This window comes from Mobula hypostoma, chromosome 9 (assembly GCF_963921235.1).
Source record: "Mobula hypostoma chromosome 9, sMobHyp1.1, whole genome shotgun sequence".
NCBI classification, from domain to species: Eukaryota; Metazoa; Chordata; class Chondrichthyes; order Myliobatiformes; family Myliobatidae; genus Mobula; species Mobula hypostoma.
The window spans coordinates 111,698,314-111,720,572 of NC_086105.1; the positions used below are offsets into that span (position 1 = coordinate 111,698,314).

At 40.9% G+C, this 22,259-nt stretch overlaps 1 protein-coding gene and 1 long non-coding RNA gene across 2 annotated transcripts in view; one reads left to right on the forward strand and one right to left on the reverse strand.

Moving 5' to 3' along the window:
• tnrc18 (trinucleotide repeat containing 18) overlaps positions 1–22,259 on the forward strand; it is a 227,082-nt gene that overhangs the window by 11,237 nt on the left and 193,586 nt on the right. The gene's annotated exons all lie outside the window — the stretch shown is intronic.
• The window catches only part of LOC134351959 (uncharacterized), a 37,759-nt gene continuing 24,241 nt past the window's right edge, over positions 8,742–22,259 (reverse strand). The window contains exon 3 of the long non-coding RNA XR_010019310.1: positions 8,742–9,225. This is a non-coding gene — a long non-coding RNA (uncharacterized LOC134351959). The remainder of the gene's footprint in view (positions 9,226–22,259) is intronic.

Sequence of the window (22,259 nt, forward strand, 5' to 3'; positions counted from 1 at the left end):
CACCGTGGTGTCCTCTGCGAACTTGATTATGGAGATAGAACCATGTACAGGAATGCAGTCATAGGTGAAAAGGGAGTACAGAAGAGGGCTTAGTCCACAGCCTTGAGGCACGCTGGTGTTCAGGGTGAGAGTGGAGGAGGAGAGGTTGTCTAACTTAACTGATTGGGGTCTGTTAGTCAGAAAGTCCAAGGTCCAATTGCAGAGGGATGAGCTGATACCAAGCTGGCGAAGTCTGGCGATCAGCTTGGAGGGGATCACAGTATTGAATGGTGAACTAAAGTCAATGAACAGCATTCTGACGTAAGAGTTGGGGCTGTCCAGGTGGGTCAGGGCAGAGTGAAGTGCCATGGAGATGGTGTCCTCTGTTGACCTGTTGATGCGATAGGCAAATTGATGGGGGTCCAGGGTAGTGGGCAGACAGGATTTGAGATGTGATAGAACCAGTCTCTCAAAGCACTTTGCAATGATGGGGGTGAGTGCAACTGGACGGAAGTCATTCAGGCCCGTGGCAGTGGAATGCTTCAGCACTGGCATGATGGTGGCGATCTTGAAGCTTGTGGGGACAACTGCCTGGGCCAGGGACAGATTGAAAATGTCCATGAAGACCCCGGACAACTGCCCTGCACAAACTGAGTACACAGCCAAGTATTCCATCCAGACCAGCTGCCTTCCATACATTAACCCTGCTCAGGGTGGCATAAACATCAGAGGTGGGAAGTGAGAGAGGCAGTTCACCAGGTGGGAGATTTGCTTCGAGGGTGACCTCCTTGTTCTCTAGGTCAAAGTGAGCATAGAAGTAATTGAGCTCATCAGGGAGGGAAGCAGAGTTGGAAGCGGACACAGTACTAGATGGTTTGAAGTCTGTAATGACCTGTGTGCCATGCCACATGCACCAGGAGTCAGAGGAGTTGAAATGCTCCTCGATTCTCTGTTTGTATATGTGTTTAGCCTGAGAGATTTCCCTCCTCAGGTTGGCCCTGGCTGAGCTGTAAGCCTCTCGGTCTCCAGACCTGAAGGCTGAATCTCTGGCTTTGAGCAGGAGGCAAACTTCTCTGTTCATCCATGGTTTCCGATTGGGGAAAACTTTATTTGTCTTTGTGATGTCACTCTATCTACACACTTGTTGATGTGCTCAAGGACAGAGTTGGTATATAAATCAATGTTAATCTGAGAGTCTGTGGTGGCATGTGTCCTGCTTGTGTCCAGGGCAATATTCTCTCCTCCATTAATACCCGCAAAAAAATGGATTAATAATTTTAGAAATATTTTCATAAGAACCTCTTTGATTTTATTATCCAGAATTTCTATTCTATTTGCACAGGTTGTAGTAATCTATGACCTTCAAAAGCATTAACATGTGGGTAAGGGTCCTCTCACAGCTTTTAGTGCTACAAGTCACATCCGAAGACTGGCCTTTGGAGGCTTGGGACTAAAGGGCTTTACAGTCATTAAAGAACCGTTTACAGTGCAGTCTTACAACATGAGAAACACACCAAACATTCACCCAGCAACCTCACCAACACCTACATGATCATCACTATCATCTGCTTTGGTGTTGAGCCATAAGTGATTGTGGATGCTGGAATCCATAGCAACTCACAAAAGATGGAGAACTCGGAGGGTCAGACAGCATCTATGGCGGGGAATGTACAGCCGACATTTCAGGTCGAAACACTTTATCTAATCTGGGGCCTCAGCACTTATCCACTAAAAGTTTTTCAAGACATCCAACAACTCCTTCTTCTTAATATTGACATTGATCATTAATATACTCCAAGCTAATCTCGCCATCATTCATGCCCATCATGTTTAATGTTGATGAAAAGTGCACATTAAGGATCTCACCCATTCCTCTGGCTCTACGCATAAAACTCTTCCTTTGTCCTTGGGTAGACCTACCCTTTACCTAACTACCTTCTTGCTCCTCAAATATGCACAATGCCTTGAAAAAGTTTTCAGCCCTCACAACTAGTTTCACATTTTACTCTCGGTTTCTAAACTTAAAATACATTGAAGTAGGGTTTTTGAGCTGACCTACAAAACATTGGGTATCACTTCAAACCAAATGAAAAATTCCAAAACCTGTCAACAATTTGCTGAAAATTAAAAACCAAAATTGTGAGGCTGAAAAAGTATCTATCCTCTTTATAGTTACTACATTAAATTTTCTCATGTGCAATACTATATATTACCTTACCAACTCACCCATTTTGTTGATGTAGAAAATTGGAGGATCACCTGTTTTCAATTAATTCATAAGAATAAATAGCCCCTTTTCTGGTAAGCTCCAACAGTTTGGTAGATTTTCAATAGACCAAACAAAAAATTAAGAAAAAAAAGCATTCAAGACAAGTCAGAGGAATGATAATAGAGAAGCTCAAATCTGGGTAGGGGTACAAAACCATCTGAAAGGCACTGAACTTACCTCAGAGTTCAGTGCAGTCCATCGTGAAAAGTGGAAAAAACAGCCACACTGCCTAGGTCAAGCTGCCCTTCTAAATTTAGTCACCAGAAAAGAATAAAACTTGTAAGAGAGGCTACTGTGATGCCAACAGTCACTCCAAGTGTGCTGCAGGAGTCAGTGACTGCAACTGGAGATGAAGTTTATGGCTCCACAATCTCTAAGGACTTGCACAAAAGGGAATTTTTGGAAGAGTGGCAAGGAAGAAACCCTGACTAAAAAAAAATATCCTTGCCCATGAAGACCCTGCAAATCATCACTTAAAAGACTAAAGTGGAACTTTTTGGCCTCAAGACCTAGCGGTACATGTAATGTAAATCTAATACTGCTCATCAGCCAGTTAACAGCATCCCTACTGTAAAATATGGTGAGGTAGCATCATGCTATAGGGATGCGTTTCAGCAGCAAGGACTGGAAACCTGATCAGGATTGTTGGGAAGATGAATGCTACTAAATAAGGAGAGATCCTGGATAAAAACCTGCTAGCCTCTGCCAGAAAGCTTAAACTGGGAGGATGTTCCTCTTTCAACAGGACAACAACCCAAAGCGCACTGCCAGAGCAACCATGGAGTGGCTCCAAATGAAGAAAATTGATGTCCTTGAGTGGCCGAGTCAGAGTCCTGACCTTAACCCGATTGGATATCTCTGTCAAGACCTCAAGATTTCTGTCCACTGCCGCCTGGCACAGCTTGAGTAATTTTGCAAGGATGAATGGGCAAATCTTACTCCATCACATTTTGCAAAGCTAATAGAGACTTACCCGAATATACTTCTGGCTGTAATAGCTGTGAGAGGTGGTTCGGCTAAGTACTGAGCAAAGGGGATGAATACTTTTGAACTGCTGACATATCAGTTTTTGAATTTTTAATTTTTCATTTTTAGTGTTTACCATTTTCCCTGTTTTGTGCTCTACTGTTAAAAAAAGAAGGAGCATGTGATTCACAAATAAAAATTCTCAGTTAAATTGATCAAAATCCTTGGTTGTCACACTCATTTATGTGAACAAAGGGTTGGGGGCTGAAAACTTTCACAGGGCACTGTATGAAATGCTCTGGAATTCACTTAATCCTTTTTACCAAGGAGATTTCATCCCCCCATTTAGCTCTCTTAATTGGTTTTCTATCTTCTTTCCTGCTTCATTTATATTCCTCAAGGGTCTTGCCTGATTTCAGCTTCTTAAATCTGACATACAGTATACTTACTTTTTCTTTTATTTTCACTGAACTTACAACATCTCTTGTCACCTAAGATACCCTCACATTTCCATCCTTATCTTTTATCATCACAGAAGAATGCTAGTCTAATTAATTCCCACATATTAAATATGAATTAACCCTGAAACAACCACTCCCAAACTACTTTCTACAGTTCCCGTCTAATGCTGTTGTAATTATCTGTTCGCTGATGGGCCAGTCTTATCCTTATCTATAACTATCCAAAAACTTACATAATTATGGTCACTGTTCCCAGAATGCTCCCCACTGGAACTTTAGTTCAGGGATAAGTATCCCTTCAGTAGAGAGATAAGTATTAGTTGCTACATTGGTCCACCAAAGTGCACCATTCCAGGATAGCAAACAGAGGTTTGATCTATGCTAGATCTTGCTTACAAGTGTGAAAAGTTCTGAACAGAGCCATTGACAATTGGCAAGAAAACACAGACACAGAAAATGGCCTAACAGCCCATTTGAAAAATGTTCCCTCACATGCCACATCAATCAATATGTTACTTCTTTGTGAGATTTCTTATTGTACCAAATCTGAGATCCCATTGAGTTTAAGGAAGATTATGGGAGTGCGTACACCATGCAGGGGGAAAATATTTTAAAATCATGTCTGCTTGATATTCTTAATTGTTAATAAGTTCTATTTTTTGTAATAATTTACTTCATTTTAATTGATATTAAATGCTTCTGAATACCAGAGATATTTAAAAAGTAAAAATCCCTCACGACTGATAAAACTGGAGCGGGGGCTTTGCCAAATGGCAAAGCTTATAGAGGGTGTTTTTGGGCCAGGATTTCCTTAGTGCTTCATGGAAGGCCTGCCCCTGCTCAGGCCCCATTTCTGGAATCCTAAACATTTCAAGCCAGCACAGTGGGGCCTCTGAACTCAGACTAGTAAAGTACAGGTGTGAGAAGACCACGTGTGATGATTCTTGACAGCACAGAACTGGATAAATAAAATTTGGCTTAACATCCTATTTGAAAAAAAAAACTACCTCACACAGCTCAGAGCCCATTCTGTACTGTACTGCAGGCCCAACCTTGACATTGTGTACAGATCCTTGAAGAGATTTCAATGTAAAACCTTTTGATTCAGAACCAAGAATGCTACTAAATGAGTGAAGCATTTTATTTTATCTTTTAAATACTGAGGCAACTTTAAAACCTGCTGTAAGACCATGTGCAAAGCAAGATGCCTCTCACTGTGGTAGATACGTGTCCTCCTACAATAATGCAGCTAAGATTATAGTTCATAAAGAATTGTGAATATGCCCTCCCATTTAATGTGTATAAAATCAGACCCTCAATAGCCTTTCTGTTAAAGGCACTATTCTGCTGCTTCACACACAGAATACGGGAGGAGCTCGGCAGGTCAAGCAGCATCTATGGAGGGAAATAAACCATAGAAACCATAGAAACTACAGCACAGAAACAGGCCCTTTGGCCCTTCTTGGCTGTGCCGAACCATTTTCTGCCTAGTCCCACTGACCTGCACACGGACCATATCCCTCCATACACCTCCCATCCATGTATCTGTCCAATTTATTCTTAAATGTTAAAAAAGAACTCGCATTTACCACCTCGTCTGGCAGCTCATTCCATACTCCCACCACTCTCTGTGTGAAGAAGCCCCCCCTAATGTTCCTTTTAAACTTTTCCCCCCTCACCCCCAACCCATGTCCTCTGGTTTTTCTCTCCCCTTGCCTCAGTGGAAAAAGCCTGCTTGCGTTCACTCTGTCTATACCCATCATAATTTTATATACCTCTATCAAATCTCCCCTCATTCTTCTACGCTCCAGGGAATAAAATCCTAACCTATTCAACCTTTCTCTGTAACTGAGTTTCTCAAGTCCCGGCAACATCCTTGTAAACATTCTCTGCACTCTTTCAACCTTATTTATATCCTTCCTGTAATTTGGTGACCAAAACTGAGTTGACATTTTGTTCCAGGAAGGATTGGGAAGGTGGTGGTGGGGAGTTCAAGCTAGCAGGTTATGGGTGAGGCCAAGTGAGAGGGAAGAAGGGTGGGTGGGGGAAGAGGTGATAATTGGAAGAGGTAAAGCACTAAAGAAGAAGATATCTTATAGGAGAGGAAATTGGACCATTGAATTAAAGGGAAGGATGCGCAGAACCAGAGGGAAGTGACGGGCAGGTCATGAGAGTTGGGGAGGACAAGAGAAGGGATAATGGAGCCACCAGAATAGGATTAACGAAATAGTGGGGTAGGGTGGGGGACGGAGGAGTGAGGTTACCAGAAGTTAGAGAAATCATTGCTGATACCATCAGTCTTCAACCTGATTCTCTAATGTCTAGTCTGTTTCATCCCTTCCAACACCCTCTGTTCTCATCCCAAACTCTTTCTTTCTCTCACCATGTTTCTGATGGCTCATGTTGGAACATGCAAATGCAGATGAGGTTAACACTGAAGAACTGAAGAGCAATAGTTCATAGACACTCAAAATTCAAAGTACATTATTATTACACAACCTTGAAATTCGTCTCTTTACAGACAGCCACGAAACAAAGAAACCCCCCAAAAACCATATGTGTATATATATATATAAAAGAAGTCTGTCTAACACCCAATGTGCAGAGAATGAAAAACACATGATGCCCATAAAAAAAGAATAAAATAACCCATAAAAATGAAGACCGCTGAACACCCAATGTCCAATAAAAAAACCATCATGGAGACTGTAACTGCAAGCAAATAATCATAACTAAAGTCCGTAAAGAGTGTCCCTTTGTTCAGCGCAGAGTCAAGTAAACCTCATGGAGCAGCAATCTGAACCAGCCCAAACCTCACCACGGGCTCCGAACCACCCTAACCAACCTTTTCAATCTGGTGTGGTGCTTAAATCACCATCTGAACCACAGGTTCCGCTGTTTGGATATGCCAGGCTTCGCTGGCTCAATTCAGCCTGTAAATCTCTGTCTGAACATCATGTTCAGTCACGTAAATATGCTCTGGGGCCTGGACCCTGCAGCTTCAATTCGACCTGAGCCCAACCTTTCACGCTGTCAGTGACGGGCCCACCGTCTCACCTTGCCTTGGCTCTGCCACATCAAATTGCCTCCACATCCAAAGGGAAGCTATAGACTATTACTTGCAATGATCGTTTGCCAGAAAACGTGTGGTTAACAAAGTATTTAAATGCTATCCTTGTTTCACTAGCCACCAGCCAAAGGTCGCTGAGGTTCACCAGCGCCATCTTAAACCAGAACCTGCCCAAATTCACTCATAGCAAATGGTCAATGAGGTCTTAATGCCAGAATACTGCCAGTATACAGTGAAATAGACATATGAAACCTTACTGGACAACTATAGGGAGTAGATTGAAAGAGTAGACTTGTATTCACATAGCACCTTTCATGACCTTACGATACCCAGGAAAACATTCCAGCTTCTGAGGTACTTAGTGTGAGAAAGAAAAGAGAACTGCCTGCCTCATTTGCGAGCCTGACACACACCTCAACACTGTTGGGATAATTAGAGATACACTGCAGCTCTTAAATCAGAGCAATCCAATTTATGAAAAGGAAAATAGCAAGATAGTAAAAAAGGTACGAGAACTATGCCCTTATAAAACAAGTCAAGCACATTTCACATTTGGATGTCTACTTAATGACAAGGGAGCCATCTTATCATTCGCTCTACTAATGGCCAATCCTCCCCTTTAAATGATGAGGAATCTATGCTTCAGTTTTTAGCACACATATCAATCTGTGTCTGGATGATCTTAATTCATCCAATTTATCTTTGGCCAGACTATTAGTAGCTGGATTAATATTACTGGGTGATTTATCTATCGGATCCTCATTGGGCCCGCTCCACCTCAATACCAGCACAAGCCCTTCCCCATTGGCCGATTGATCTTTTAATTTTTTTTTGAAACAGTTATTTGTTTGTTGCAATTCAAGCAAAGTTTTGAAAGAGCTCTCCCACAGGAATTTAAACAATAGAACCAATTCAGCTTGCAGATTTATATTAATGAAGTATCTTGAAGTATTTATATTACCTTTTGATGCTGATTTGATGGGGGTCAAAGATAGTTGCAGGAGACTTCTATGGAGCATGAATGCTAACATAAAGCATATGGATCAAATGAGAGTGGTGTAGCTCTAGACTCTGTGTTGTTCTAACATGTAGGTTTTCTGACTGTCCACAACCAATTGTTGCAAATTAATGTACTCAGAGATACAAGATTGCATGCTGCTAGTCAATCTTAAATGAACTGCATTTTATATAAAGTACCAACAAGGAAGAAATATCATATAAGACCATTGTCTAATCCTTTACAATAGTTGCTTGCATGGGTGCAGCTAAGAAAGTTCATACCATTTATGACAGAACTGTATTTATTGGCAAGAATTTACATTTGTCTAATGCTAGTACATATATAAAATGCAATATTTAATTTTGGTACAAAGGGATTGTATATAACAGTATGCGGGTGAGATCCCACAATGCAAGTGCAGGCATTGGGAGTTTCTTTATTAACGGTCCACTTATAAAGCAGCATTCCGTCAGAGGCATGTGATCTTCCTAACTGCTGTAATGCAAAACCTGCCGTGTAACTCTACATTTCACAGTGGTATCCGAGATTCTGCAACGCGAGCAACGATCACTGCCAGCAGACTGATAGTGGCTGCACAGTAGCTGCATATGACGCACGTGAGATTTTTGTAATCTTCCAGAGTGAAAATTTAAACTAAACCACTGACAATCTACTAAACTGCATTTTCACTTCTTCATTATTAATGCTCTAATGACGGTTGATCTCTGTAACTTCCCAGTCTTATGCCTTTGAGCTCCAAGTATACTGATTTATGCATTCCTCTTTCTTTATTCAAAACTCAGATACAGAGTCCAATACTAATTATTTTGAGTCCCAATGCAAGGTATCAGCCCAAAACATCAGCTATTCCACGGCATCCACAGATGCTGCCTGACCTGCTCAGTTCCTCCAGCAGTTTGTTTTTCTCCTGCTCAGTTTCTAGCACCTACAGTCTCTTGTGTCTCCAATTATTTCTGACCAACAAATTAAAACTTTGGATTTCATTGGGCCAGGAGTTTCTGCTTTGAGCACAATTGACAGCAGGGGTACACATAATGCGCTCACTGGGGGCATGAGTTAAGAGGTGCCTTGTTTTGGTCCAGTTTCCATTTGAAATGGTTTGTGTATCAGTGAAGGCAATATCTTTCACTGATCAGTGCAATCAGACACAATTAACTTTTTAATTTGCTTCAGTGAATGTTTCTGGATGGTCAGATTCTGGGGTGCCATGGTTAGCACAATGCTATTACAGCTCAGGGTGTCGGAGTTAGGAGTTCAATCCCAGCTTGCTCTGTAAGGAGTTTGCACATCCTCCCCATGAAATGCATCGGTTTCCTCCGGGTGCTCCAGTTTCCTTCCACAGTTCAAAGACTTACTGGTTAGTGGGTTAATTGGCGACTGTCAGTTGTCTTGTGATTAGTCTAGGGTTAAATCGGTTGCTGGCGGTGCGGCTCAAAGGGCTGGAAGGGCCACAGGATCTCTAAATAAAAAAATGAGATTTCGTTAATGCAACTGAAAATCTCAAAAACAAACAAGCCTTTCACCACCTGCGATGATAATTGACTGAACATTGCTTTACGAAACTACACAGCATGATTGCCAAATCAGTTAATTCACAGTGGAAAACTTCTTAGGAAAGAACAAAAATAGTTTAACGCATTTAAAGGTGCCCTTGCAGCTGGAAGAAGCCCTCCTGAAGACCCGTAAATGGAGCATTTAGCGGCAATTTGCCACAGAGATTAATTCAACCTCGGGGTATGTATGGACAGTTTCTAGTGTGTGTGGGTGTTTAAATCCTTTGCAAAGATCCTGCAATCCTTCTTGTCTGAAAGTATTCTGTATTAGAATTACTGTGGACAATTCACTGCCTTGTCTAAATTTAACTTAATTATACTGGAAATCATGCAGTCAGCACAAAACCCTGCCTATCAGGCCCATTTTGAACAGCCCACTGGCTGTGACTTCGATGTTCCAGTTTATGCTGTGGAGGTGGCGCATTGTTGGAGGCGGTGCCCTGTTGAAGGTGTTGCTAAGGGATGACCAGGTACACCCTTACTCTGATGGGTGATTTTGAAAGATTTTCCATCAATATTTTGAAGTTAAGCGGAGGAGCTCCCAACGCTATCTCTCAGGTAGCACATCGAAGCACAAGCATACTATCTGTGAGTTATCAGTTTGACGTTTATGGGAGGTTGCTGCATGCAACTTATCCGCTGTGTTTCCTACAGTTGCATAATGACCACACTGCAAGCACAAACAGAGTTTCAACCAGAAACGTTGACAGTTCTTTTCCACCCATAGATGCTGTCTGACCTGCTGAGTTGCATCACAAGCACACTGAGCTGGAAAAAAAGTTTGTTGCGAAAGGCAATATACAGAGTCTTTCTTTCTTCTATCGACCTCATTGAGATGCCTTGTTGTAGATATTAGACCTTTGACTAGCTCCCTCATCTACCCTACCATTTATCAGTGGTCCAATGTTTCATTGGAAACGGAAGCCATTGAACCAGAGTTTGGTCTCACTCTTTGCAACAGTGATCACAGACGTCTGCCAAGCAAGATGCATTTACTTGAGATCATCTTCTACTAACCTCTGCCACCTAGGCAGACAGTGTGGTCACATTCACGCCATTAAATCAAGGACGAGGGCACTGAACTGATACCATATTAATGGCACAACATAAATATAAATTGATATTGTTGTGTGGTTAATGGGTAAGTCACTGTTCCCTGCTCCTGTAAGAATTTTTTTTGGGAAATATAAGTTAAGGAGGGAGTTTAAAATCTAGAAAATGAAATCAAAAGCTGTAAACAAATAAACACAAGAGGTTCTGCACATGCTTGAAATCCAGAGTAATGCATACAAGATGCTGGAGGAACTCAGCAGGTCAGGCAGCATCAATGGAAATGAAAACAGTCGATGATTCGGGCTGAGACCTTTCACCAGAAGGTCTCAGTCTAAAACGTTGACTGTTTTCATTTCCATAGATGCTGCCTGACCTGCTGAGTTCCTCCAGCATTCTGTATGTGTTAATGTAAATAAATAATTGTTTATGAAGGAAACCTCCTCAGTGTGAAGCTCAGAACAATCTCTGGTGTCCAGTTACTTCCATCATTTGGTTTTATAATTTCATCCATAGTGAGAACACTTTCCTAAGGACATGTTCTGTACTTAGATCCCCTGCCTAACTGTCAGCCACCGAGGCTCATTAGAAGCAGCCCTTTGTTGCCGATCGATGCTGTCACACCATTTGGTTTTTTTGGATTAATTCACAATGTAGATGAATATTTCAATGATGATAACTAATGCTAAGTACAAGAAATGATGAACAGGAAGCCAGCTCTGGGAACCAGATACTGAAAGGATGCTGTGCGGAGTAGCCAGCAGCAAGCAGTGGGACGTGACAATTTGCTTTTAAAAGCCTGCTAATGAGCTTCCCACAGCAATCAACAGCTGCTCTTAGCCAGAGGAAGGCGCACACTTTGATTTTTTTTATCCTTAGTAGAAGAAATTATTTTTAAAAAGTTAATAACATAAACCAACCATTGCAGTAATGTTCAACACATTATACTTTGTCTGTAGATATAAACCAAAATGGAGTCACTAAGTTAATCAGGTTTGTAGCATACTTAATATTGCAAACTTGATTCTGATGGAATAAACAGAACAGCTTTGTTGACTATTGTTTGTTTCAAATGGTCCACTCCAGAGCTACAGTGGATATAAATGGAGCCAGATCATTGATGTTCGGGAAACAACTGGCCCACTACTTCCTGTAATATTCCTGCAATTCCTGTAACTGCTTTTAAGTGAACTTGCTTTACTGCCTAGATTCAGAGAGGCATAGAATACAAAAGGAATCCCATCAAGCCTGTGCTGCCTCTTTGAAACTGCTATCCAATTAGTCCCAATGCCCTTTCCCCATAGCCATGCAATTTTTTTTCCCTTTTCAAGTATTTATCCAATTCCCTTTTGAAATGTACTAATCTACTTCCATCAGCCTTTCAGGCAGTGCATTCTAGACCGTGAATAACAATCCCCCTCGTCTTTCCCTATTAGGAAATCAGGCATGCTGATCCTTGATAACCGAGTCTATAATGGAAAAGGGGATATTTCACATCCAGTCCCTGGTCTGTGCTGAATAAGCCACTCTCATCTGGGCTATTTATAGGGCCTAGTCATTGGTCTTAGCCCCCAGGATTAGATATGGGAAGCATCAGATAAAGATCAAAGTTCACAGACCTCTCTGCCTTGTTGACACGCGTGGATGTCAGGCAAAGACGAAAAGCTTCAGCAACGTACCAGAAGGCATCAGGTCCTAGTGGAGCTGGAAATCAGCACAATCTAGTCATCATATTTTTAAAATTCGCATTCTGCTTTTCTCTCATTATCCTTCATGATTCCACCTCTCTGAACTCCTCCAGATTTGTTCACTCCCACTCTCTCATTCAAGAAGTGATTCATCCCCTAAGCTCGGGGGTGGGGTCCCTGAACCTGTATATTTTTCTTTTGAGATACAGTGCAGAATAGGCCCTTCCGGCCCTTCGAGCCACACCGCCCAGCAATCCCCCCATTTTAATCCCAGCCTGATCACAGGGCAATTTACAATGACCAATTAACCTACTAAGTGGTACATACATCTTTGGACTCTTGAGAGGAAACTGGAGCACCTGGAGGAAACCTTCGCGACCACAGGGAGAACGCACAAACTCCTTACAGTCAGTGGCGGGAGAGTATCTCTCTCTCGTTCTGTCTTTCTTTACAGCAAATCTTAATATCTGATATACCGACCAAGCCTTGGGTCATCTCCTAATATGGCCTGATGTCAAACCTTGCTCTATAGGACTCCTGTGAGATTTGTTTAGTTTACAGAGTGGAGCAGGCCTTTCCGGCCTATCAAGCCTTGCCACCCAGCAACACATCTGTGCTGTACTTAACCTTAGCCTGATCACAGGACATTTTACGATGGCTAATTAACCTACTAACAAGTACATCTTTGGACTGCGGGAGGAAAGCAGAGCACCCGGAGGAAACCCATGTGGTACATGGAGAACTTACCAACTCCTTACAGAAGGCACTGGATCTGAATTTCGAACTATAGTGCCCAGAGTTGTAACACAGTCGCACTAACCACTACGCTAGGTGGCATTCCTGTTCGGCTATTCAGCTACATTAAAGGTGAAAATTGCATTTCCAAGCTTTTGTTGATGTTGAATTACCTTTCTTTATTGATGACGACCATTATACTTTGCTCTTCATTCTCAAATAGTGGTTTCAATAGAGCCCGGAGATGAAAGGCACAAAACTGTTTTCATATAGTGCCTTTTACAACTGCACTGCATTGAAATGTATTGTGAAATCCTTCACAGCTACTCAAGAAGATCCATGCTTGAGCATTTCACTGGAAAGATGCACAACAATAACTCTAATGCTGCTGATACACTGTCAAATTTGCACTGGAAATGCTGTGCCTGGTGTAAGTTGTTAATGAAATAATAAGGTACAAGGCTTGCTTTGAAGTGATTACTCTCATATTTTTATGGGCAATCTAAAAAAGGTGCTGTGTATTTATTATATGTCAAATGCATAATAAAGATAGGACAATGATAAGCTTCCTGATTTACTTTAAGATGAAGGCATTGGCCAGACTTGTTTTCCCTTGATTACAGAAGATTAAAGGATGATCTGGTCTGGAACTTAAGACAATTAAAGGATATGATAGTGCAGAAAGAGGGAAACTATGTGATTGGGTGGGTGAGCTCGGAACAAGGTGTTAGAACTTTAAATGTTAGAATTAGGTGATTCTGGGGGGGCGATACTTCTGCAGTAGGGTAGTGGAAATCTTGAACTATGGCCACCTAAACTCTGGTTGTATTCAGGACAATTTAATTATTGACCAAAAAATTGCTTGGTTTAGATCAGTTAATACAATAAATCCAATGAAAGTAGTTGGGGTAAATGAAATTAAGATAAAGAATATCCATAATGTAGAACATGCTTAGAAATTTGAATGGCTGACTCCTATAAATATGGTTCTACTTTCCAACTTTTTCATAAGTTCTCTCCTCTGTCAGCATTACCTAATGGACGAATATGGATTGGAGGAGGATACTGGCGGGGATGACGGCAGTGCAGAGATGGCTGAAGTTTCTGGGAATAGTTCACAAGGCGCAGGATAGTTATGTCCCATAGAGGAAGAAGTTCTCAAATTGCAGGGGTAGGCAACCGTGTCTGACAAAGGAAGTTAAGGACTGCATAAAACCCAAGGAAAGGATATATAAGATAGCAAAAGTGTGTGGAGAAGTTGGATGATTGAGAAGCTTTTAAAAACCAACAAAACACAACTAAAAAAGCTCTAAGAAGGGAAAAGATGAAATATGAGGGGAAATGAGCCAATAATATAAAGCAGGATACCAACATTTTTTCCATTATATAAAGAGTAAAAGGGGGGTGAGAGTTAATATTGGACCACTGGAAAATGATGCTGGTGAGGTAGTAATGGGGAACAAAGAAATGGCAGATGAATTTAATGAGTACTTTGCATCAGTCTTCACTATGGAAGACACTAGCAGTGTGCCAGTGGTCCGTGACTGTCAGAGAGTAGGAGTGAGTGTCATTGGAAAGGAAAATGTGCTAGGCAAACTCAAAGGTGTTAAAGTGGATCCTGGACCAGATGAACTACAAACGTACATCCCAGAGTCCTGAGGAAGGTTGCTGAAGAGATAACGGATGTATTGGTCGTGATCTTTCAGAATCACTTGATTCTGGCATTTTTCCGGAGGACTGGAAGATTGTAAATGTCACTCCACTCTTTAAGAAGAGAGGAAGGCAAAAGAAAGGAAATTATGGACCAGTTAGCCTAACCTCAGTGGTTGGTAAAGTGTTGGAGTCTACTATTAAGGATGAGGTTTCAGGGTGCTTGGAGACTAATGATAAAATAAATCAAAGCCAGCATGGTTTCTCTGAAGGGAAATCTTGCCTGACAAATCTGTAAGAGTTCTTCGAGGAAGTAACAAGCAGGGTGGACAAAGGAGAGGCTGTGGATGTCATTTACTTGGATGTTCAGAAGGCATTTGAAAACGTGCCACATGTGAAGCTGCTTAACAAGATAAAATCCTATGGTGTTACAGAAAAAAATACTGGTATGTATAGAGGAATGGCTGACAAGCAGGCTGCAGCGAGTGAGAATAAAAGGGACCTTTTCTGGTTGGCTGCCAGTGACTAGTGGTGTTCCTCAGGGATCAGTATTAGGACCACTACTTTAATTGATGACTTTGTGGCAAAGTTTGTGAATGATACAAAGATAGGTGGAGAGGTAGGTAGTGCTGAGGAAGCAATACAATTGCAGTAGGACCTGGACAAATTGGAAGAATGGGCAAAAAAAATAGCAGATGGAATACATTGTTGGGAAATGTATAATAATGCATTTTGGTAAAATGAGCAATAGAGTGGACTATTTTCTAAATGGGGAGAAGGTTCAAACATCAGAGGTGCAGAGGGACTGAGAAGACCTTGTACAAGACTCCCAGAAGGTTAATTTACATTTTGAGTTTATTGTAAAGAAGGCAAATGCAATGTTGGCATTCATTTCAAGGGGAATAGAATATAAAAGCAAGGAAATGATGCTGAGGCTTTATAAGACACTAGTCAAGCCACACTTGAGTATTGTCAACAGAAAAGATGTGTTGTCATTGGAGAGACTCCAGAGCAGGTTCAAGAGGATGATTCCGGGAATGAAGGAGTTACCGTATGAAGAGCATTTTGCAGCTTTGGGAAGAATGCGTGGTGATCTCACAGAAACCATTGACAGGACTAGATAGGGTAGATGCGGAGAGCATGTTTCCTATGGTGAGGGTATCCAGAACTAGACGGCACAGTCTCAAAATTGAGGGGCGACCTTTTTGAACACAGGTAAGGAGGATTTTTTTTAGCCAAAGAATACTGAGTCTGTGGAACGCTCTGCCACAGACTGCAGTGGAGGCCAAGTCTGTGGGTATATTCAAGGCAGAAGTTAATTGTTTCCTGATTGGTCAGGGCATCGGAGGATATGGCGAGGTGTATGGGTTTGAGTAGGATCCGGGATCAGCCATGATGGAATGGCGGAGCAGACTCGATGGGCTGAATGGCTGAATTCTGCTCCTATGCCTTATGGTCTTATAGTCTAATATTGTGGTCATTGGCTGTGGGCCAAGTAGAATATAAGGCCTCTGGTTCATTCAGCATTCTCCCCTGCAATTTGATCTTGTTTGGTAGCCTTGAGTGCAGAGGAACATCTGAGAAGCTCCTGTTCCTGATTGCTAAAGGTAATTGCAAATCAACACTGAGTGAAAGTCAGGATTAGGTTTGGCTGGGATAACTACTGCAGTCCCGAGCAGACCTTGTGTATTTGGCTGCATAATCCACCCTTGGATAACGACAGCTTGGTCGAGGGGCTGGTGGCTGAATGCTGTCCATAAAACAATCTTCCAGCAATGGGAGCAAACCTTCAGCAAACAAGAAGAAAAAACTTTGACCTGGCACAACATAAATGAACTCCTGTCATCCAAGTTATCGGAGCATGTCAGACAACTGTCTGAGTAGTATACTGGTACTATCAGTTGAGTTGTAATTCAGTGCCTGGATGAAGCAAATTAAACCCACTGAGAGCTCTTATGTCACTGTATGTGCACAGGTGTGCCTACGTGCAATGTAAAACTAGAGCAAAAAAAAACGAAACTAGTAAGCACAACACCGCAGCTGTGAGTGAGATGGCAGCTTACAGTCACCATTCAAGCTATATAAAGATTGCAGTAAGGTTGCACCTTTTTCAAGCCCAGAACAACCAAAAGAACATCACAGCCAATGAGTCCTTTTAAGTGCAGTCTCCGTCACAACGTAGGAAACGTGGAAGTCAATTTACGGGTTTCTCCATACTCCAGTGTGACCTGATAATCCGTTGTAGTTGTGCTGGTTGAGGGAGTAAATATTTGCCGGTTTGCAAGGAGGTGTCCCCGGCTCCATCTAGTAGTCCCACAAGATCTGTTATGCTCATATGAGTGAGCAAATTAGACCTTCGTTTAACGTCTCATTGGAAAGGCAGCATCATCCTCCACTGCACCAGTCCCTCAGCATTGCACTCAAGTATCAGCCTAAATTAAGTACCGAAGGAGCTGGAGTGGAACTTTAACCCACAACTGGCTCAATTAGAGACAAGAATGATTCCAAATGAGCCCCAGCCTTACAGCTATTTTAACAGTATAACTAATTATATAAATGTCTTCAGTGACTTTGGGCGATCTCTATCCAGGCCAGAACTAACCCATTCTTTTTCAATAAAAACCCTAAATTAATTTTCTCATTTTAATACAGTATATCTCATTGGCTCATAAAGGAAATGCAAAGGTCACATTGGCACTGTCCTGATGGTGATTTCAGGAGAGACTGGCTCGGAGGAAGCTTGGACAGGCAATCTTGTTACTGTTTGCAATTGAATGACAGCAGCTACAAAAAAAACACAAAATAAAGTGCTTACTAGCATTTTTTACTATGCCAAGCACAATGGTTTATCCAAGATAAATAATTTATGCCTCAGCTTCCGTAAGGTTTGTTCCTTTTATTCATCAGTCACAGCCCATGGATAATGCAGCTGATTTTCCTTCCCCAGTTTCCTTTCAGCTGAATGACTTGCTAGGGCTACTTCAGGGGGCAGTTGAAGAATCAATCATATTGGTGGTTCTGGAATCACAAATAAGGCAAACTGAGTAAGTCTACGGATTTCTATCCCTAAAGGACATAAGTGAACCAGATGGGTTTTTACAGCAACTCTAGTTTTATGGTCGCAATCGCTGATAGCAGCTTATTACTCCAGGTTTTATTTTTAAAGTAATTGATTTTAAATTCCCCAGCTGAAACAGTAGAATTTGGACCTCTGGAGTTACTAGTCCACCATATCTTTCTGGTAATGCCTGAAACTTGAATCCATCTGAAGATTTTACGGGGGGGTTTTTGTTGGTTTTCAATATGTGGCAATGAGACACATCACCATTGAAGGAGAGATAACAATTGTGTTGATAACTACTAACAAATGTTTCCTATACTTGGGGAGTACCATACCAGAGGGCACAGACTCAGAATACATCCCTTTAGAACAGAATCTGTAGAATTGTTTGGCACAGATAGCCTTGGAGATCAATTTTAAGCGGAGGTTGATGGGTTCTTAATTAGTAAAGTTACGAGGAGAAGGCAGGACAATGCGATTGAGGAGCATAATAAATCAGCCATGATAGAATGGCAGAACAGACTCAATGGGCCAAATGGCCTAATTCTGCTCCTATGTCTTTTGGTCTTATGGCCTTACGGTGTCTCGTCCGTGTTTCTCCCCAATTCACCAGCATGTTTACGTCTTTCAGATCAGCAAAGAAATAAGCAAGTGAATATGCCTGTTTTGTTGCGGTCTAGACTAGAGTTATAGCATAGTGACAGGCTGTGTGGAAAATGTAAAAGGACATAAAAATGCAAACATAAACATTGCAAACTAGATTTCCACCTTATTCCTGTCTTAAGTGCTGTGTGTGAAAATTCCTTCAGGATATTTTGACTTGCTGCCTTGGAGTTTTCAGCTCTCTACAAACGCAGCAAAAATAAAGGCTGAAGGAGATTTGAGACTGCGAGTCAAAACATCTTGGGAAAATTTACTCATAACTCTTTAAAAAGAGGTAAAGAGGAAACAAAATTCATCTAGTCGAGTGCGATTCTCAGTACTCTGAACAATAAGAGATTAATTTTTGTTTCTCTCTCACTCGTTCTCCACTCTGTGCTTTTCTTTTCCCTCTTCTAAACCTGGGTGTAACCTGTTAAAGAGGAAAAAGATTAAATGTTCAAGCCTGAGTATGTAAACATATCCAAGCCCATTGTAGAATATGTGGAATTCATATAACCTTTCAAAGATAATTAATTGTGTTACAATCTTGGTATTTATTGAACTTTAAGAGCATTGTAACAGGATATAGTTTTATAACACATCTGTTAATATTCTATTAAAACCAAGGGGAGTGCGAGACAGAAATCATTTTTCATATTTCTAAATGTTTATGACCTTTTGTTTCTACCAGAAGAAATTTTTCTGGCAAAATGGCTCCATAGTCAATTTACCTAAATTGATATTTTTAAAGTGATTCTGCAGCATCTGAATAATAAATTTTATTTACATTTAGTAAAACATAGTATAGGACTGTCCTTGGTAGTAACAAAGCGTCTAGCACTAAAACTTCTGTCACAAACTAATACACCTCCCAAAATAGGAGATGAGTAGATTATCAATTTTTCTGTACAATGTGATTTAGCACTGGTTTTTATAAGTGTTAACATCATGGATTTAGGGGGCAAAGATAGAATGACTACAGTAATAGATTTTATTATTATGTGGACAATTCAAAGGCTGTAATTTTTAAAGAGAGTAATTTTCAAAGTATGTGTTCTGGTCATGATTCCCACTGACTACTTTGTCTTGATGATCTAGAAATTTGAAATTCATCGATCGACCATGGTACCATTTCCCCATCAGTGAAAATAACTCAGTGAAACCTGCTTGTAATAAAATGTAGGCATGAAAGTTCCTTGTAATCAACTGTAGATTATTTCTTTGTAATGCTGCAGTAAATATGTCACAAACACCTTTTAATACCCTTCTGTGAATGTCATCCTGCCATCTGCTAGTTTGCCTTGCATAAACCAAAAATCATCTGACTGTCACACCCTTTGGGGTTAGATCTTTACTCTGTGCAACAGTGCGAAAAAGAGTGATGGTTGTACTACATCTCTCCTGAATACTATTTCCGATTAAGTGAACAGACGTAAAAATTGGATGTGAAATGTGCAGCTGAATCACTATCATACATTTTACACTTTGCACAAAGTTCATCCTTTCTGGTTGCATTCTAGAACCGGACAACATGGGGTTAACTATTATAGAGTCTAAACTAGGAAACATTCCTCACAGTTCCCATTTCTGAATGTTTTGGGTGTCTAAGATCCACAAAAGATTGATTTGATTTTCTACAGATATTTACACAACCTCAGAAAATCCCAAACCATAGCAACAGTCATTGTTAAAAACTATGCACAGCAAGATCCCACAAACAGCAGTGTCTGAACGCCCATGGTATTGTTTGAGGGAATAAAAATTTTGCCTGGATGCCAGGGAAAATTTCCTTGTTTTTCCTCAAAGTGGGATCAGCTATGTCAAACTGAAAACAAAACAAACAGGCCAGACTTAACATCTCAACAGAAGGCATCCTTTGGAGTCTTTGCAAACGATGCAAAAGCTGGTTGTGACTCATTACTAAGGAGGAGCACTGTAGAGAGTGAGAAAACTGGGCAGAAAATGTAACTGAATCTGGGGAAAATGTGAAGAAATACATTTGGAAAGAGCAAACAAACTAAGGAAATATATAACAAATTTAGTGTAACAGCGGAGCCTCAATCTTATCTGTCCTCAAGCGTCCAGCTTGCTAATCATTCCCCATAACGAAATGTCTCCATTCTAGGCAATTTCCTAGTAAACCTCTGCACTCTAATGCTATTGCATCCTAATAATGATTAGAACCATACACAATACATTAATCAACTAGTGTTTTATACATCTCCAGCATAACTTCCTACCTACTCTTGTATTCTATCCCTTGCACAAAAAAGGAAGATATCATACATGCCTCTTCAATCATATTTTCTACCTACCACTGCCCACACCTTCCCCCAACCTGGGATGTGATGACAGGACAGTGCAGAAGAGACTTCAGGGCCTTTACTGATGATGGAGACATTTAGTGTGAGGAGAGGAAGCAAGGCTGGAATTGCTCTCTTCGAGCCAGAGGTGACTGAGGACAGAAGATATCCCATTGTATAAGATAATGGGAGATGTAGAAAAGGAGAATTAGAAGGATCATTTATTTCTCCCTTGGCTGAGTGGTAATAGCTACAAATTATGGATTTATGGCACTTAGAGGAAGGATTAGAGAGGAATTAAGAAAACTTATTTTTAACCAAATAGTGATAGGGATATGGAACACACTATCCAAAAGTGTGAGAGAGACAGTGACTTTCTACATTTAAAAAAATGTTTGGATAAAAGCTCAAGATGAGATAACCTACAAATCTGCCACTGAAGAGCTGATATGGACACAGTGAGCTAAGTGGCTTGGTTCGGTCCTGAAATTTTCTATAATCAGAAGGGTGGTGCATGCAGCAGCATGGCACTTGGTCGGTGTCACACTCAAGTCTTGGCCTCGATTTTCTGTTCACATTTCGAGGGAATATCAGGGCTGATACTGCCCTTAGTGAAAAATGCTGCCAAAAGTCAAGAGCCTGGCCTCGCTGGCAGCAGATGGCTAACGTCAATTGGAGATAAAATAAAACCTTGGAGACAAAGGTAGCAAAAACAATTCCAAAGACATTTAAAAACAGAGCTTGCATCTCTTTGTCATGTAATTGTTGACTAAAGGAAAGGCATCTTTATCCACCCATGCTGATACACTTTTCAATGACAGCTACCAACACAAAACATGTCCACCAATTTATTTACCTTGCACAGTTTCAGTATAAATACCATAACTGAAAATAGTAGGGCTGCCTAACCAATATATTTTATGTTAGACGTATAGAAAATACCATCCTGCATAATAAATAATCAATTGAATTAGAGCCTGTAACCAAATCTGTTTTCCAACAACATTGACAAAGCACTCAAGTTTTCCTCTCAAGCTTCATGACATCATCTGAATCATTGAAAGATATCCATTACTGTATATATGACCCTGCCATTTTATATGACAATTGGCTTGACATCACAAAATTCCAAAACTCAAACTGACTTCCCATTCATTGATTACACAATAATGCATCTTATCGAATGTCAGCCTTGGCTCAGTACTAGTCCTCCTGCCACTGAGTCAGAAGGTCACGGATTCAGCCCTCACTCTAGAGATTTAACTATGTAATTTAGGCTCACACTTCAGATCAGTAATGAGAAAGTATAGCTTTTTCAGAGGTGCTGTCCTTCTATGGAATGTCAAATCAAGGACTCCTGCCAATCAATAATATCCAGTAGATGCAACTAGTGCCCTACTGATGTTACTGAATTCATATTCTGAAGATTGGGATTCATAATCTGATGTTCAAATTCTGCCTTAGCAATTTCCAAATTTGAAATCAGTTTTACAAAAATAAAGCTGGCATCAACAAGATTAGAAATTGCTCAGATGCTGGACTATTTTAATGGTCTTAATGCCTCACTAGTTCCCTGGCCTAGATTTGCCTAGATGTGTCTCCAGTTGTGTAATTGATTCTTCATGTCAAAAGAATACAAGGCATCAGGTCATACAATGCAGTAACATAGCAGTTAGTGTAATGCCCTTACAGCGCTGGCTCTAAAATAGAGGTTGAATTGCTACTGCTGTCTGTAAGGAGTTCATGTTCTCTCCATGACCGCACAGGTTTTCTCCGCATGCTCCAGTTTCCTCTCACATTCCAAAGACACA